This window comes from Hevea brasiliensis, chromosome 7 (assembly GCF_030052815.1).
Source record: "Hevea brasiliensis isolate MT/VB/25A 57/8 chromosome 7, ASM3005281v1, whole genome shotgun sequence".
Lineage (NCBI taxonomy): Eukaryota > Viridiplantae > Streptophyta > Magnoliopsida > Malpighiales > Euphorbiaceae > Hevea > Hevea brasiliensis.
This window is the reverse complement of record NC_079499.1, coordinates 76,165,808-76,186,243: the sequence shown is the minus strand read 5'-3', so window position 1 is coordinate 76,186,243 and position 20,436 is coordinate 76,165,808.

Here is a 20,436-nt window from a genome sequence, read left to right as displayed (position 1 = left end):
CGTGTTGTACACCACGACATCTCACATTCTCTCAATAACCGAGGCTAAAAGGGGGAAACAAAGACTAGCTAGTATATATAAGTACTCATTCAAATTCTTCCCAAACTGGCAAGCTAGAGAGGAAGTAACTCGCCCCATCTAGTGGAGGAGATATCTCACTAGACAAGCTAATGAGAATTCACAACAAATTTTGCCATGTCAACTGTGGTTTCAAATCATATTCAAAACAATTTCTATTTACCAAATGTTTACAAATCATCAACATATTTAATTATCATAAATTCATGCTCAAGGTTGGCAACACATCAAACTTAAAATTTACAATCCTCAAAACAATGCAATAAATCCTTAAATGCGTAAGAAAATTTATATTCAAACTATACAATTTCATTCAATAAGTTAAAATTGTCAACACAATAAAAATCATAAATCATACCATAAATTTATTTCAAATCAATTTGGAATTGAAAAATAACAAAAGAGTTAGTTGCGCACAAACCTTAAGCGAGTCACCTCTTAGCATTGACTCAATTCCTTGAGTTCTTTCCCGATGCTCTTTTTCACTGAAACACGCAGTTTCATAGTGTTTCAGTATTATAACTTATTATAAATCCAAAATAAATTCAAATTCACTTTTATCTAGCTTATATATACTAAACTTCACGTTCTTTAAAATTTATGTTTCGGGGTTACTATTCACTATACTATTCAAGTCAATTTGTTGACTTTCTAAGGCTTAATAGATATGGGAATTCCAACTTCACCCACATGCCACATTTTGGTCACTAAATTTGTTGGTTTTGGTTGTTTACTCAAATTATAAGTCTTTTAGGCAAAATTGCAAATTTTCAGTTTTGGTGCCTTAAGTTGCACTATTCCATTAGTCATTTTACTGTTAAAATTTTTTAACACCCCTATGTTCGGTAGTGCGTTCTATTGTTTCGGTGACTAGTGTTGTCCGGACAGATAGGATGCCTAGAACTACACTTCAACATGAGTGAGGAGACATAAAATAATGAAATACAAGAAAAGAAAATACAAGAAAAACAAAGGAAAAATAGTAGCAAATAAATGTAACCATGTTAAGCGAGCCGAGAACCCTAGTGATGGGTGACCACACCGGGAAGTCACGGCATGGACCGTTGACTAGCCCTGGACCACGGGGAACCCTGAAAAATATTTTTAGGACTTAACGAGACATCAATTAAAGTATAAATATCATTAGAAATATCAAAGAAAAATTAATTAATTAGTGCAAAGAAAAACGAGAAATCGAGAAAATGACAAAAATCGGTGTTACCGAAAAATCGGGAATATAACCCGAAGTGGGACATTTTGGTCAATTGACACCTAGAGTTGACCTTTGACCTAAATTTACATTAAAAAAATGAGTGATAATAATTTTCAAAACCCTATAAAAAGAAGAAATTACATAGGTAAAATAATTGAAGAGAAATGAGGGGAGGATTAATTGAAATAATGAAACTTTACTTATTATATTAATTAGCCTAAAGTTAGTGGAGTGTATTATATTAATTAACCTAAAGCTAGTGGACTATATAAGTACATATGGACAGATTCCATCACTTAAAAATCTCATTTCCTTCATTTCATCATCCATGGCCGAATGGTCCTTCTCCCTAATTCCTCCATTGTCGTCCATACAAGAGCTCCATGCACCATTGATCAAGCCATGATTCCATGCAAGTATCTTCATTAAACTTGGTCTACACATCATGGGCAGCATGTAGGAAGCAAGAAAGAGGAGTTTTGGTGAAGATATAACAAGCTCCAACAATAGGTAAGTGTTTAAATTGATTTATTTCTTAAGTAAAGTTTATGGGAAGCTTGAGATGAACAAATTGATGAAGAAAATTTGAGGTTTTGGTGAGTTGTTATTATGCACTAGTTTAGGCAGCCATGGTAATTAAAGAGTTTGAATTATTGTTCACATGCAATTAATGGGTATTGATGTTGATTAAAGTGAATAAAAGTTTTAGTAGGTTAATTCTTGGTGTATGTTAAAGTTGAGCACTTGAGTTGGAAATTTTGTTGATTTTGAAATTTTATGCATGAATGCCTAAATGGACAGCCATGAAATTGTACACTAAATGAAATATTATTACATGTATTGTGAAGAATTAATGTTGACTAATGTGAATTGAAGTGTTGGTAAGTTAACTTCATGCATATGTAATGGTGGACCTAGTGGAAATTTGAGTTTGAAGGCAATTATGGAGGCTTGAAAAATATGGCAGCTTGTTAACTCTTTGAAGGATGCTGGAATTCATGAAGTTGTTTAATGAATTGTGGTCCTAAAGTTTTCCAAATATGTATGTACGTTAGTGGTGAACATATATGTTATGATAGTGGACATGTAAATGAGCATGAATAGGTGATTAAATTGTTGTAATTGAGTTTGACAAATTCTGCACTTTATGGTGTATGTTGAATGTGATTGTAAGCTGCCAACATGATCAACAATATGTGGTAAAATATGTTTAGGTTATGGTACAAACCAAAGTTGACATGAATGTGAAGTTTGGTAAGTGTTAAAGGTGATCTTTGATGAGTATGAACAAAATGCAATAGGGCAGTTTGTGTTTTGGGCTTAGAACCATAAGTGTGTGGCTCCAATTGGTATGAGACCAATTGGAGGTGAAACTAGGCACAAAATGTGCCAACTTTCATGAAGGAAGCTTACCAAAATTCTGCTTGTAAGGTAGCTTGAAAAATGACCAAATCTGGATTAGTGCAATTAAGGCCTGAAAATTGACCAATTGCGCAGCAGTTAGTGTTTAGGCCATAACTCACTCAAAATAAGTCCAATTGACCTGAAATTTTGACCATGAATAGTTAAGACTATATATACAAGTCTTATGAAGACACCAAAGCCCAGAATGACCAAAAGCAAGTCAAACAGCTTGCACAATTTGACCCAAAATTGTCGAACCAAAATTGACCCAAAATGACCTAAAGTGACCAATCTTGATGCATTTTGACCAGCAATAGTAAAATGACCATAACTTGGTCTACATAACTCATAATGGCCTGAAATTTTGCCCTGTCTGCAATAAGACATAGATCTACAAGTTTGTAGTTTTCACCGAAACCCGAAAACCAAGGGAACTAGGTCGTCCGGCTAGGTCAAACTAGTATCCCGGAATCCAGTAAATTGCAAGAAAAGGCAAGATACATGAAAATGAGTTTGGTAACATTTACCAACCCTAAAAGCCTATTGAATGCGACATATTAGTAACATTAAAACCTAATTTACCTAGAATGCATCGAGGGTCGACATATTAGGTTGACTAAGCAAATAATAGAATTCAGTGAATTAATTATCAAGCATTGTCGTTAGAGACAGTTTAAATGAGTACTGAAACACCTTAAATTGTGTTTCTCAATTAGCAAAGACTCAGGGAAAGGGAAGGAAACACTGAGTCAAGGCCAGGAGACAGTTATCAAAGGTTTGTACACAACAGTTATTTCTTTTGAATTTTTCAATTGAAATAAATTATGACTATTTGTATATTATTATTTTCAATTGTGGAAATGTGTTTGAATGGATACTTATTGCTTGAAAAGCATTGTAAATGGTTTGAAACTGTGGAAAAATTGATTTAGTGTGATTTGTGAAAATTAAAGTTAATTATGAAATGTGTTGCCATTTTGTGAATGAAATTATAACTTTGGAAATTTATTGGATTCTTACGAATCATTTGAATAAAATGTTTGGAATTGATTTTGTGTTCACACTTAGCATGACAGTATCACATCATTCCTTCTCCATTTATGGGGTTGTGATCGTTTATTTTTCTCCCTCTCTGGTTTACCAGTTGAGGTGATCGGATGAGTACTCATTATATAGCTAGCTTCCTTCCTCATTGATTTCGATTAGTGGGATTGTGATTGCTTTGTCGTGGTGTACAACGCGGCATTGATCGGAAAATTGTGTCATGGCTTAAGTTGTGTAGGATTTGGCAACACTGTATTCTTAAATTATTTGACTAAATTGTGTTATTATGAACTTTGATAATTTGTGAAATGGAGTTTAAATTCTTATTGACATTCACTGTCTTTTGAATTTAACTATGTTTTGATTATTGAGATTTATTGTGATATTGTGAAATAGAGTTTAAATTCCTTATGACATTCATTGTCTTGAATTTAATTATGGTTTTACGTATCCATCATTTATATGATTTATGAATTGTGATTTAAAGTTGTATTTGGTTAATGTTGTGCACCACTGAGACATTGTCTCAGTGATAGCTTTTCATTGCTGTCGTAGGTAGACAGACAGATAGGGCAGCAGACTAGGCTGCTAATGCATTCAGCGAGAGATCATCGGGTATATTGAGTATACCACATTTTGCATTTTGTACTGTAATGTATGTTCACTGTATGTATATATTGTTTTTGGTTTTGAGCAGTTTCAAATTAAAATTGTACATTGAAGTTGTAAAGTAAATTGTGAATTATTTTGACTTATACAAATTTGTACTGTATTTCTTTAATCTCAGCCTTTGAAAAATTATTGTGGATTTGAGTTGAAAAACGTATTGTGTTGAATTATGTTGGAGTTTGAGATTGAGAAAAATATTGAAGTGCTTTCTACAGGTTTTTGAAGAACTGTTTTATCCAAAACACTGATGGCACTCTACCAAAATTTTTACAGAAATTCTTAATAATTCAAATGTGTTAGTTCTTTCACTTCACTTCAAAAAGGGTTTTTAACACCTGGAAATAGTGCTCACCACTGTAAAAGAAGTAAGAAAATTTTTAAAATCCCTTGTAGTGTATTTAATGGATTATCAGTAGATGAAGTTGGTAATTCTTTAGGTATACTACGGGATCATGTTATGCCTTACAGAGGGGTAGGGTGTGACATGTTTTAGTGGTATCAGAGCAAGTTTTTAATTTCTGTTTTCACCTGTAATTTGAATATTGTTTCTTCATAGTACAACTGCTCAATATCATTATTTGATACATACAGTACATTACATTATAAATACGCACTAACGGGAGGAAATCTCATTGTGTTAATTGTTCAGGAGTTCTAAGATCCTCGAATTGACTATGGAAGAGAGTGATCGTTCAACCGATCAACCGATAGAGGCTGAGGTACAAGTTGAGACCCCAGGTCCACAAAGTGTCAAAGGCCCGACTGTACCAGTTTTACCGGTACAAATTACTGCACAAATGGCCCAGCAAATGGCCACTTTCTTCCAACAAATGGCTGATAATCTGTCAGCCCAAGGCCAAGTACAGACCCAACCCCCACAAGGGCAACATGAAATAGAGAAGAGGGAGAAACCTATGGGTCAGAGCTCAAGCAGTAATTTGAGAAAGAGAAAAGAATATGAGGAGCCCCGAGCTTAAAGAATAACAGAGGTGGATCATCAAGATAGAGACCACCAATTATTCTTAAGAATTATTCTAAAGAAAATCTCTTAAATTAATTGCATCTCATGCAACTATTTAAAATTTCTTAAAATAATTGCCCCAATGGAGGGCCTATGTTATAATTACTTTAATTATAGCATATCCAACTTAATCATTTGTTTGGAAGATTTTATGGTTATTCTAATTACTATTAAGGTCTCACTTTGCACATTATCCATTTAGCATGCATATATCATATAATTGCATACATTCCCATACATCTCATGCATTCATAGATAAGCAGTAAATATGGTATGATCATGGACTTTCTAAGGGATTCAATTCTGAGCCACCAAGAATTGAATCAGGGCATTCCTAGGTGCATTTCATTCATTCATTTTACAAGAGTTGCTGAAGGAGTACATAATCAACACTTGATCTTGAATTCTTCCCACTGGTCCCACCAATGCTCTTGACCTTCTTGAACTTCTTGCAATCCAATATTACATAGTAATCCTTGGCATACCAAGGCGAATTTACAAGAACTTAAATAAATGAAATTACAACCCAAAAATTATTACAAACTTAATAATACAAGCCCAAAATAAATTAAAATAAATTAATTAATTTACAATCCCAAAGAAACATAAAAGCAATAAATCCAATCACATTGGTCTTTTATAGTCCATGATCATCCATCATGCATATCACTATTTAACAATTAAATAAAACATACATTCTTAAATTAAATTGAATATCTCATATTCAACTTAAAAATCCAGATTTGAATATGATTCAAATAAATTTAAAAATTCAGATTTGAATCTCATTCAAACAAATTTAAAAATTCATATTTGAATCACATTCAAACAACTTTAAAAATTCAGATTTGAATCACATTCAAACATTTTTTAAAAAATCAGATTTGAATCACATTCAAACATTTTTTAAAAAATCAGATCTGAATTTTATTCAATCAATTTTAAAAAATCATATTTAAATATCATTCAAACAACTTTAAAAATTCATATTTGAATCACATTCAAACAACTTTTAAAATTCAGATTTCAATCACATTCAAACAATTTTTAAAATTCTTATTTGAATTATAATTTAATTGTGTGATTAAAATTACTAATTAAACACTTTAATTAGTCAAAGAATAGGCCTCAGATCATACAACAATTGCAGAATTAAAACCCAAACCTTGAACCACCCATGGTAGCCAAACCATGCGCACCATTGATGGAGTTCATCAAGCATGCCGCCACACCTCTTGATCCATCCAGCAATGGATCAATCATCTCATGATCAAATCACACAATTAAATCATATAATAAAAAATCTAAATGGCAAATATAGTGGCTCTGATACCAATTGAAGGAACAGAAGCGTGAAAAAACACAAGTTTATACCATTGAATTCAAAAATTTTCACCTAGGGTCACATGCATCATGCAAGATTTATTTTCATCTATTTGATTTCAATGATAAACAACATATTAAAACTCTTTTAATATGTTTTTGGATCCGTATTTGCCATTTAAGATTTTAAAATTAATCAGATTAATTTTAGAACCCTAGATTAAATCAAGAACGATTACACTAACCTCTTGAAGCACTGTAGCGTGTCTGCGCCTTTGAGATTCGTCTTCAGGACACCAGATGTTGTCCCTCTAGCTTGTCCACACCAAGAACACCTATGGCAGCCCTTGAACAGCTTCTAAAGCCTTTTCTATTAATTAGAAATTTAAGTTCTGCCTTTTAAGAGATTAGAGATAAAGCAGACACTAGAAACAATTTCTAGTGTTCTTAATTCAAGAGATTGATGGCTAATCTCTTTGAATTGATGAGAGATGAAGAAGAATAGAGGGAGGGCTGCAAAATGGCGTGACCAAGGAGTGTGGCTGCTGGTTGTATTTTATTTTCTCATAACAACACTTAAATAGCTAGGTTAACACATTAAACCCTTGCCACATGTCACCCTTTGATTAGCTCTAGGTTTAAGTGACCCAATCACATTGTGCCAAGTGTCAAACCTATATGTAATCTTGATTTTAATCATCTTACATGATTAAAAAAACATTTGGCAAGCTTATGTGTTATGCCATGTGTCACCATCTCATGGTGCCACGTGTCACACTGCAAAATGACCAAAATGCCCCTGTGTCTTAATTTTGAGTTCTCAACCCAAAATAATTATTTTTCTTCTTCTAATTAATTTATATCAAATATAAATTAATTAATTAATCTCTATTAATTAATTTCTCATTAATTAAATTCATATTTAAACACTTTAAATATAAATTTAACTTATATTAGACATCCAATAATCTAGATTTGGTTTCAAGTCATGCTAAGGACTTTGCAAACTAATTGCAAACCAAACCTATTTAATTAATCAATTAAACTCTTTAATTAATTAATTAAATCATATTTAATTAGGTGATAACTTTTGTATGTGTGTGACTTACAAGGCTCATCACTAATTGGCAATGAGACATGATATCAACTCTTAATATCATCAGAACTCTTTCTTACCATAAATGATTTCTCTAAATCATTTTATGAACCTCATAGACCATGGTTAACACCTAGCATAGTATGCCATGGCCACCCAATTAGCAATAAGGTTTACCTTAAATGAACCTATTGTTAGTAGTATGCTCTAGAGCATATCATTTAGTATGTATCTTGTACATATTTTTATTAATAAAAAGGCATTTCTACTTTTCCGTTTACATAATATATTTATGTGTAATAGAAAAGGTCCATTGATATTTTGTTAGAAATATTATTCTTAAGTTGTTAAGAATATGAGTGACAATATTTCTTGCACAAAGTATCATAAATAGGTTCACAATCGAGGATACTTCATAATATGGACATGACTTATCTAGAAAGATTGTATTCATGTTTGTTCCCAAGTTATTTATATGAGATATAAATAAGATGGAATGGTGAGTCTCATGCCATATAACAAACATGATAGGCACTTATAAATGATAAGTAGGCCGAACCAGTGACACTTATGACAAGCACATGGAGTTTACTCTTGTCAATGTTTTGTCATAAATCATATCATTGCATATAATCTTTAGACCTGAGATAGCACAATTATCTTGTATATAGGTAGTTTGAGTTTGATACTGCTTTCATACTTGTACTATGTATGGGTATATGGGCATCTGTTGGCTCCTACTAGTTATATATGGAGGTAGGTGTTGATCAAGATGGAATCTGTTCCTCTAAGTAAATAGAGATAAAATCCTATGTTCATTTGATTGTTCTTGATGTTTCAAGTTCCTGGCCAGGACAGATAGATTTATTCAGGAAAGAGTTTCTGATGAGAAAATCTTTTTAATCAAGAACTGGAATTAAAATAGAACATAATATTCATAGCAAATGGAGTTTGACATAAACCATGACTCCAGCTTGAGTTGGGATTTTGTAATAGAGAGATTCTAGTGCATGGTAACATATGATTATAGGTTCATTTAAGGTAAACCTTATTACTAATTGGGTGGCCATGGCATGCTATGCTAGGTGTTAACCATGGTCTATGAGGTTCATAAAATGATTTAGAGAAATCATTTATGGTAAGAAAGAGTTCTGATGATATTAAGAGTTGATATCATGTCTCATTGCCAATTAGTTATGAGCCTAGTAAGTCACACACATACACAAGTTATCACCTAATTAAATATGATTTAATTAATTAATTAAAGAGTTTAATTGATTAATTAAATAGGTTTGGTTTGCAATTAGATTGCAAAGTCCCTAGCATGACTTGAAACCAAATCTAGATTATTGGATGTATAATACAAGTTAAATTTATATTTAAAGTGTTTAAATTTGAATTTAATTAATGAGAAATTAATTAATAGAGATTAATTAATTAATTTATATTTGATATAAATTAATTAGAAGAAGAAAATAGTTATTTTGGGTTAAGAACTCAAAATTAAGACACAGGGGCATTTTGGTCATTTCACAGTGTGAAAGTGGCACTATGAGATGGTGACGCATGGGATTACACATAAGCTTGGCAAATGTTTTTTAATATGTAAGATGATTAAAATCAAGATTGAATATAGGTTTGACACTTGGCACAATGTGATTGGGTCACTTAAACCTAGAGCTAATCAAAGGGTGACATGTGGCAAGGGTTTAATGTGTTAACCTAGCTATATAAGTGTTGTTATGAGAAAAATAAAAACAACCAGCAGCCATACTCCTTTGCCACGCCATTTTGCAGCCCTCCCTCTATTCTTCTTCATCTCTCATCAATTCAAAGAGATTAGCCATCAATCTCTTGAATTAAGAACACTAGAAATTGTTTCTAGTGTCCTGTTTACATCTTTAATCTCTTAAAAGGCAGAACTTGATTTTCTAATTAATAGAAAAGGCTTTAGAAGCTATTCAAGGGCTTCCATAGGTGTTCTTGGTGTAGACAAGCTAGAGGGACAACATTTGGTGTCCTGAAGACGAATCTCAAAGGTGCAGACATGCTGCAGTGCATCAAGAGGTTAGTGTAATCGTTCTTGATTTAATCTAGGGTTCTAAAATTAATCTGATTAATTTTAAAATCTTAAATGGCAAATACAGATCCAAAAACATATTAAAAGAGTTTTAATATGTTGTTTATCATTGAAATCAAATAAATAAAAATAAATCTTGCATGATGCATGTGACCCTAGGTGAAAATTTTTGAATTCAATGGTATAAACTTGTGTTTTTCACGCTTCCGTTCCTTCACCTATAATCATATGTTACCATGCACTAGAATCTCTCTGTTACAAAATCCCAACTCAAGCTGGGTCATGGTTTATGTCAAACTCCATTTGCTATGAATATTATGTTCTCTTTTAATTCCAGTTCTTGATTAAAAAGATTTTCTCATCAGAAACTCTTTTCTGAATAAATCTATCTGTCCTGGCCAGGAACTTGAAACATCAAGAACAATTAAATGAACATAGGATTTTATCTCTATTTACTTAGAGGAACAGATTCCATCTTGATCAACACCTACCTCCATATATAACTAGTAGGAGCCAACACATGCCCATATACCCATACACAGTACAAGTATGAAAGCGAGATCAAACTCAAACTACCTATATACAAGATAATCTGTGCTATCTCAGTCTAAAGATTATATGCATCGATATGATTTATGACAAAACATTGACAAGAGTAAACTCCATGTGCTTGTCATAAGTGTCACTGGTTCGGCCTACTTATCATTTATAAGTGCCTATCATGTTTGTTATATGGCATGAGACTCACCATTCCATCTTATTTATATCTCATATAAATAACTTGGGAACAAACATGAATACAATCTTTCTGGATAAGTCATGTCCTTATTATGAAGTATCCTCGATTGTGAACCTATTTATGATACTTCATGCTAGAAATATTATCACTCATATTCTTAACAACTTAAGAATAATATTTCTAACAAAATATCAATGGACCTTTTCTATTACACATAAATATATTATGTAAACGGAAAAGTGGAAATGCCTTTTATTAATAAAAATATGTACAAGATACATACTAAATGATATGCTCTAGGGCATACTACTAACACATTCCACCCACAGACAGATGGCCAGTCTGAAAGGGTAATTCAGATATTGGAGGATATGCTACGGGCTTGTGTGATTGAGTTTGAAGGTAGTTTGGATACACACTTGCCTTTGATTGAGTTTGCTTATAACAACAGCTACCAATCAAGCATTGGGATGCCTCCATATGAAGCTTTGTATGGCAGAAAGTGCAGAACTCCCTTATGTTGGGATGAAGTAGGTGAAAGGAAGATGATTGGGCCAGAAATTGTTCAGCAGACAGAGGAAAATATCAGATTGATCAGAGATAGACTCAAGGCTGCATCAGATCGTCAGAAGTCCTATGTTGATTTGAAGAGAAGAGATGTTGAATATGCAGTGGGTGATAAAGTTTTTCTCAAAGTTTCTCCTTGGAAAAGAATTATGAGATTTGGCAGAAAGGGGAAACTGAGTCCTCATTTCATCGGACCATATGAGGTTCTGGAAAGAGTGGGTCCTTTGGCATATCGGTTGGCATTACCTCCAGAGTTAGCAAGGATACACAGTGTCTTCCATGTGTCCATGTTAAGGAGGTATAGATTAGACCCATCTCATGTACTATCAGTTGAAGTGATTGAGGTAAATCTAGATCTCTCATATAAGGAAGAACCCATAGAAATTCTGGCTTATGACATGAAGCAGCTGAGGAACAAACAGATACACCTAGTTAAAGTGCTGTGAAACCATCATTCAGGCCAGGAAGCTACTTGGGAACGTGAAGAGGATATGAAGAGACAACACCCACAGCTGTTTAGAGACTAATGCTAGGTAAAATTTCGAGACGAAATTTATTTTAAGGGGGGGGGAGGGAGAATTGTAACACCCCTATGTTTGGTAGTGCGTTCTATTGTTCCGGTGACCAGTGTTGTCCAGACAGCTAGGATGCCTAGAACTACACTTCGATATGAGTGAGGAGACATAAAATAATGAAATACAAGAAAAAAAAAAAGAAAAAATAATAGCAAAGAAATGTAACCAAGTTAAGCGAGCCGAGAACCCTAGCGATGGGTGACCGCACCGAGAAGTCACGGCGTGGACCGTTGACTAGCCCTGGACCGCGGGGAACCCTGAAAAAATATTTTTAGGACTTAAAGAGGCATCAATTGAAGTATAAATATCATTAGAAATATCAAAGAAAAATTAATTAATTAGTACAAAGAAAAACAAGAAATAGAGAAAATGACAAAAATCGGTGTTACCGAAAAATCGGGAATATAACTCGAAGTGGGGCATTTTGGTCAATTGAAACCTAGAGTTGACCTTTAACCTAAATGTCCATTAAAAAAATGAGTGATAATAATTAAAGAGAAATTACATAGGTAAAGTAATTAAAGAGAAAGGAGGGGGGGATTAATTGAAATAATGAAACTTTACTTATTATATTAATTAGCCTAAAGTTAGTGGAGTATATTATATTAATTAACCTAAAGCTAGCGGAGTACATAAGTACAAATGGACAGATTCCATCACTTAAAAATCTCATTTCCTTCATTTCACCATCCATGGCCGAATGGTCCTTCTCCCTAATTCCTCCATTGTCATCCATACAAGAGCTCCATGCACCATTGATCAAGCCATGATTCCATGCAAGTATCTTCACTAAACTTGGTCTACACATCATGGTCAGCATGTAGGAAGCAAGAAAGCAGTTTTGGTGAAGATATAACAAGCCCCAACAATAGGTAAGTGTTTAAATTGATTTATTTCTTAAGTAAAGTTTATGGGAAGCTTGAGATGAACAAATTGATGAAGAAAATTTGAGATTTTGGTGAGTTGTTATTATGCACTAGTTTAGGCAGCCATGGTAATTAAAGAGTTTAAATTATTGTTCACATGCAATTGATGGGTATTAATGTTGATTAAAGTGAATAAAAGTTTTAGTAGGTTAATTCTTGGTGTATGTTAAAGTTGAGCACTTGAGTTGGAAATTTTGTTGAATTTGAAATTCTATGCTTGAATGCCTAAATGGACAGCCATGAAATTGTACGCTAAATGAAATATTATTACATGTATTGTGAAGAATTAATGTTGACTAATGTGAATTAAAGTGTTGGTAAGTTAACTTCATGCATATGTAATGGTGGACCAAGTGGAAATTTGAGTTTGAAGGCAATTATGGAGGCTTGACAAATATTGCAGCTTGTTAACTCTTTAAAGGATGCTAGAATTCATGAAGTTGTTTAATGAATTATGGTCCTAAAGTTTGCCAAATATGTATGTAAGTTAGTGGTGAACATATATGTTATGATAGTGGACATGTAAATGAGCATGAATAGGTGATTAAATTGTTGTTGAGTTTGACAAATTCTGCACTTTATGGTGTATGTTGAATGTGATTGTAAGCTGCTAAAATGATCAAAAATATGTGGTAAAATATGTTTAGGTTATGGTACAAACCAAAGTTGACATGAATGTGAAGTTTGGTAAGTGTTAAAGGTGATCTTTGATGACTATGAACAAAATGCAATAGGGCAATTTGTGTTTTGGGCTTAGAACCTTAAGTGTGTGGCTCCAATTGGTATGAGACCAATTGGAGGTGAAACTAGGCACAAAATGTGCCAACTTTCATGAAGAAAGCTTACCAAAATTCTGCTTGTAAGGTAGCTTGAAAAATGACCAAATCCGGATTAGTGCAATTAAGGCCTAAAAATTGACCAATTGGGCAGCAGTTAGTGTTTAGGCCATAACTCACTCAAAACAGGTCCAATTGACCTGAAATTTTGACCATGAATAGTTAAGACCTATATATACAAGTCTTATGAAGACACCAAAGCCCATAATGACCATAAGCAAGTCAAACAGCTTGCACATATTTGGGTCCAAAAACTGGCCGAACCAAAATTGACCCAAAATGACCTAAAGTGACCAATCTTGATGCATTTTGACCAGCAATAGTAAAATGACCATAACTTGGCCTACATAACTCAGAATGACCTGAAATTTTGCCCTGCGTGCAATAAGACATAGATCTACATGTTTGTAGTTTTGACTAAAACCCGAAAACTGGGGGAACTAGGTCGTCTGGCTAGGTCAAACTAGTATCCCGGAATCTAGCAAATTGCAAGAAAATGCAAGATACATGGAAATGAGTTTGGTAACATGTACCAACCCTAAAAGACTATTGAATGTGACATATTAGTAACATTAAAACCTAATTTACCTAGAATGCATCGAGGGTCGACATATTAGGTTGACTAAGCAAATAATAGAATTCAGTGAATTAATTATCAAGCATTATCGTTATAGACAGTTTAAATGAGTGTTGAAACACCTAAAATTGTGTTTCTCAGTTAGCAAAGACTCAGGGAAAGGGAAGGAAGCACTGAGTCAAGGCCAGGAGACAGTTATCAAAGGTTTGTGCACAAAAGTTATTTCTTTTGAATTTTTCAATTGAAATAAATTATGCCTATTTGTATATTATTGTTTTTAATTATGAAAATGCGTTTGAATGGATACTTATTGCTTGAAAAGCATTGTAAATGGTTTGAAACTGTGGAAAAATTGATTTAGTGTGATTTGTGAAAATTGAAGTTAATTATGAATTGTGTTGCCATTTTGTGAATGAAATTATAACTTTGAAAATTTATTGGATTCTTACGAATCATTTGAATAAAATGTTTGGAATTGATTTTGTGTTCACACTTAGCATGACAGTATCACATCATTCCTTCTTCATTTATGGGGTTGTGATCATTTATTTTCCTTCTCTATTTATGGGGTTGTGATCGTTTATTTTTCTCCCTCTCTGGTTTACCAATTTAGGTGATCGGATGAGTACTCATTATATAGCTAGCTTCCTTCCTCATTAATTTCGATTAGTTGGGTTGTGATTGCTTTGTCATGGTGTAAAACGCGGAATGTATCGGAAAATTGTGTCATGGCTTAAGTTGTGTATGATTTGGCAACGCTGTATTCTTAAATTATTTGACTAAATTGTGTTATTATGAACTTTGATAATTTGTGAAATGGAGTTTAACTTCTTATTGACATTCACTGTCTTTTGAATTTAACTATGTTTTGATTATTGAGATTTATTGTGATATTGCGAAATAGAGTTTAAATTCCTTATGTCACACCCTGGCTTAGTGGGCCCCAGCTCAAGCCCCTCTATGCGTGGCCATCTTGCCGGCGTACCCCTCTAGAGGCCGGCGATGCAACTCAAATCGATACTGTCCGCTTTGGTGGAGTTCAATCGCTCGCAGAGCTAGGATTCGAACCCATATCACCACGGATTTGAGCCGCTTTCTGCCAATTGAGCCGCACCAATTGGTAAGAGGCGGCAAATCCGCAACTCAATTGGTAAGAGGCGAAGCAAATCCATGAGGTGATATGGGTTCGAATCCTAGCTCTGCAGGGCGAAGGGATTGAACTCCACCAAAGTGGACAGTACCGAGCTCAATTGGTAAGAGGCGAAGCAAATCCGCAACTCAATTGGTAAGAGGCGAAGCAAATCCGTGAGGTGATATGGGTTCGAATCCTAGCTCTGCAGGGCGAAGGGATTGAACTCCACCAAAGTGGACAGTACCGATTTGAGTTGCATCGCCGGCCTCTAGAGGGGTACGCTAGCAAGATGGCCACCCATAGAGGTGCTTGAGCTGGGGCCCACTAAGCCGGGGTGTGACACCTTATGACATTCATTGTCTTGAATTTATTTATGGTTTTATGTATCCATCATTTATATGATTTATGAATTGTGATTTAAAGTTGTATTTGGTTAATGTTATGCACCACTGAGACATTGACTCAGCGATAGCTTTTCATTGCTATCGCAGGTAGACAGACGGATAAGGCAGCAGACTAGGCTGCTAGTGCATTCAGCGAGAGATCATCGGGTATATCGAGTATACCACATTTTGCATTTTGTACTGTAATGTATGTTCACTGTATGTATATATTGTTTTTGGTTTTGAGCAATTGTAAATTAAAATTGTACATTAAAGTTGTAAAGTAAATTGTGAATTATTTTGACTTGTACAAATTTGTACTGTATTTCTTTAATCTCAGTCTTTGAAAAATTATTGTGTATTTGAGTTGAAAAACGTATTGTGTTGAATAATGTTGGAGTTTGAGATTGAGAAAAATATTGAAGTGCATTTTACAGGTTTTTGAAGAACTGTTTTATCCAAAACACAGATGGCACTCTGCCAAAATTTTTACAGAAATTCTTAATAATTCAAATGTGTTAGTTCTTTCACTTCACTTCAAAAAGGGTTTTTAATACCTGGAAATAGTGCTCACCACTGTAAAAGAAGTAAGAAAAGTTTTAAAATCCCTTGTAGTGTATTTAATGGATTATCAGTAGATGAAGTTGGTAATTCTTTAGGTATACTATGGGATCATGTTATGCCTTACAGAGGGGTAGGGTGTGACAAATTTGGCAAAACTTCCTTCATAGAAAATGTTCCCTATTGTCTTAAGTTTATTCTCCTATTTGAATCACTCCAATTGGAGTTTCATAGCTCAAGTTATTGCCATTTGAACCATGGCTACCGAATTGGAATTAACCCAGAATTCTGGGCAAATTTTGGTTCTATCAGTTTTAGGTCATCAATTTGGGGTGGCCAGATGACTTGGTTAATGGCATAATTTGGGTTTCTATTCTTCATGAAAGTTTTAGGTCTATATCTCATCCGTTTACTGGTAAAATTGCAGGTCATTTAGACCTGCCTAGCTTAAGTTACTATTCATTTGGTCAGTTTGTACAGTGCAGACTGAGATTTTCCAAGTTTGGTCAATTTGTTAACTAGGTTTTGGTCACTTTTTGGGCATGCTTCCTAAATGAAAATTGTGTCACTTAGTGTCTATTTTCATTCCCAATTGGTCTCATACCAATTGGACTTGTAAATTTTCATTTTTGGTCCCTCAAGGGAACCTTGGTCATGCTGCCAGCAGCATGACCACACTCAATCCGAATTTTGTTTTGGTTCAAACACTTCTAACACATTCCATTTGGTCACAATTGACCATTTCTCCCTTCAAACTAGGTCCAAGACATCTTTTACCAAATTTTCACATTTTTGGTCTCTAAATCCTAAGGGTCCAAAACCCTAGTTCATAAATTCTTGCATTTAACTAATTTAATGCATATCAATCTCATTACCACATCCATACAAGCTTGCTTAACATATTAAATTCAATCAAACCATGCAAATACACCTCCACACACATGCTGGCCGAAATTTACTCATGGTCCTTCAACAGTTTATTTCATTTGATTTTAAGTTTATTTCTAAGTTAATTAGGCTATAAACACAATTAATAAACCAATTTTGCAACTTAAATCACTAACCTCAATCTTTGAGGTCCAATTCTTCAATTCTCTTCTTATTTCTTTTTCTTTGCTCTTTCAATCTTCTTCTTAGGTTGAGGTACAAGCTTTGATGGGGTGTTTATGGAAAATATTTAAGTTAAGTGAGGGAATTTGAGCTTAAACACAAGCTTCAATGGAGGTTTAACAATGGAGAGGGAGAGGGAAATGGGAGACGGCAATAATGGGAAAAAAGAAGACTTTGGATATATATATTTTTTTTCTTTCTTTATGTCTTTTGTCTTATGGAAGACCCAAAAATCAATTTAATTAAATTTATTAATTATAATCTTCATGGCATCATGCATGATGTCATGCATGATGTCATCTCCCTACACATCATGCATGATGCCATCTCCCTACACCTTTTTTATTTTCTCTTTTTTTTTATTTATTTTTCTATTAGTTCTTTAATTTAATTATCGACTCCAAAATTTTCTTTTCTCCTATTTTATTTGATAGTTAGGTCAGGAGTCAGCTCTCAGGGTCAATTGACTAAATTGCCCCTCGCCGATTCAACCCGGTTTGCAAATAATTCAATATTTCTTTCGGCTCCATGACCTAATTATTTAACTGGCTTAACAGTTCTTTTTCGTGATTTTCTCTTTTCCACTGTGTTCGTAATGGTCCTAAGGACTGTGGCGTCACATTTTACGGTTCGAAATTTGAGTTTAAATTGACTTCGCAACCCTTCGCGAAAAGGTCACCCATCGCTGTGACTCTCGTCTCGTTTAACTTCTTATGTTCTATTTTTCTTATTTATACTTAACTAATTGGCAATTACTAATTATTTGTGTTTATAGCTCATCTGGTTGTCTTAAGTGTGGTCCTAATCCCCTTAATTATCCGGACCGACACCATTCACCGGAATAGTAAAATATACCAGGCTATGCAAATAGGGGTGTTACATAAAATGATTTAGAGAAATCATTTATGGTAAGAAAGAGTTCTGATGATATTAAGAGTTGATATCATATCTTATTGCCAATTAGTGATGAGCCTAGTAAATCACACACATACACAAGTTTTCACCTAATTAAATATGATTTAATTAATTAATTAAAAAGTTTAATTGATTAATTAAATAGGTTTGGTTTGCAATTAGATTACAAAGTCCCTAGCATGACTTGAAACTAAATCTAGATTATTGGATGTATAGTATAAGTTAAATTTATATTTAAAGTGTTTAAATATAAATTTAATTAATGATAAATTAATTAATAAAGATTAATTAATTAATTTATATTTGATATAAATTGATTAGAAGAAGGAAAATAATTATTTTGGGTTGAGAACTCAAAATTAAGACATAGGGGCATTTTGGTCATTTCACAGGGTGACATGTGGCACCATGAGATGGTGACACATGGCATTACACATAAGCTTGACAAATGTTTTTTAATCATGTAAGATGATTAAAATTAAGATTAAATATAGGTTTGACACTTGGCACAATGTAATTGGGTTAATTAAACCTAGAACCAATCAGAAGGTGACATGTGGCAGGGGTTTAAAGTGTTAACCTAGATATATAAGTGTTGTTATGAAGAGAAAAAATATAACCAACAGCTACTCCTCCTTTGTGATTCCACTTTGAAGCTCTCCCTCTCTTCTTCTTCATCTCTTATCTATTCCAAGAGATTAGCAAACAATCTCTTGAATTAAAAATACTAAAAATCATTTCTAGTGTCCTGTTTACATCTTTAATCTCTTAAAAGGCAGAACTTGATTTTCTAATTAATAGAAAAAGCTTTAGAAGTTCTTCAAGGGATGCCATAGGTGTTCTTGGTGTAGACAAGATAGAGGGACAACATCTGGTGTCCTGAAGACGCATCTGAAAGGCACAAATACACTGTAGTGCATCAAGAGGTTAGTGTATTTGTTCTTGATTTAATATAGGGTTCTGAAATTAATCTGATTAATTTTTAAATCTTAAATGGCAAATACAGATCAAAAAACATATTAAAAGTGTTTTAATACGTTGTTTATCATTGAAATCAAATAGATAAAAATAAATCTTGGATGATGCATGTGACCTTAGGTGAAAATTTTTTAATTCAATAGTATAAACTTGTGTTTTTCACGCTTTTGCTTCTTCATCTCCCACTAACACTAGAGCCATTCATTACAATATCTTAGACCCATCTTCTCTAGATGTCGGTCTAACTGAGCTTGTGACATAGGCTTACTAAATGGATCAATTGGATTTTTAGCTAATGTTTTTTTTTTGCATGGCTATATCGCCTCGCCCAACTATCTCTCTGATAATATGGTAGCACCTTTCTATGTGTTTGGATTTCTAGTGAGACCAGGGTTCCTTAGTCTGTATGACCGCCCCATTGTTGTCACAGTAGAGTGGAACTGCTGACTCAATGGAAGGAACTACTGTAACTTTTATCACGAACTTCTTTATCCAAACAGCTTCTTTTGCAACATCTAATGCAGCAATATACTCAGCCTCTGTAGTGGAATCAGCAATCGTACTCTATTTGGAACTCTTTCAACTGACTGCACCTCCATTACAAATGAACACAAATCTAGAGGTAGACTTTCTATCAACGATATCTGATTGGAAATCAGAATCGGTATAACCATCTAATTGCAAGTCAGCACCTCCATAAATCAAGAATAAATCCTTAGTTCTTCTTAAGTACTTAAGGATATTCTTGATAGCTATCCAGTGTTCCAAACTTGGATTGGATTGAAACTTACTAGTCAAACTAACAACATGTGCGATATCTGGCCTAGTACACATCATTGCATACATCAAACTTCTAATAGCCGAAGCATATGGAATCCTGGCCATTTTATCTCTTTCTTCAGGTGTCTTTGGAGACATCTCTTTAGAAAGGTGGATACCATGTCTTACTGGTAACAATCCTCTCTTGGAATTAAGCATGTTAAACCTCTTTAACACCTTTTCCAAGTATAGACTTTGGGATAAACTAATTATTCTTTTCGCTTTATCTCTATAGATGCAAATTCCAAGAATATAGGTTGCCTCCCCTAAGTCTTTCATAGAGAATGTATTTGACAACCAAACCCTAACAGTTGTCAACTTACCTATGTCATTACCTATCAACAGAATGTCATCCACATATAAGACAAGGAAAGTGATAGCACTATCACT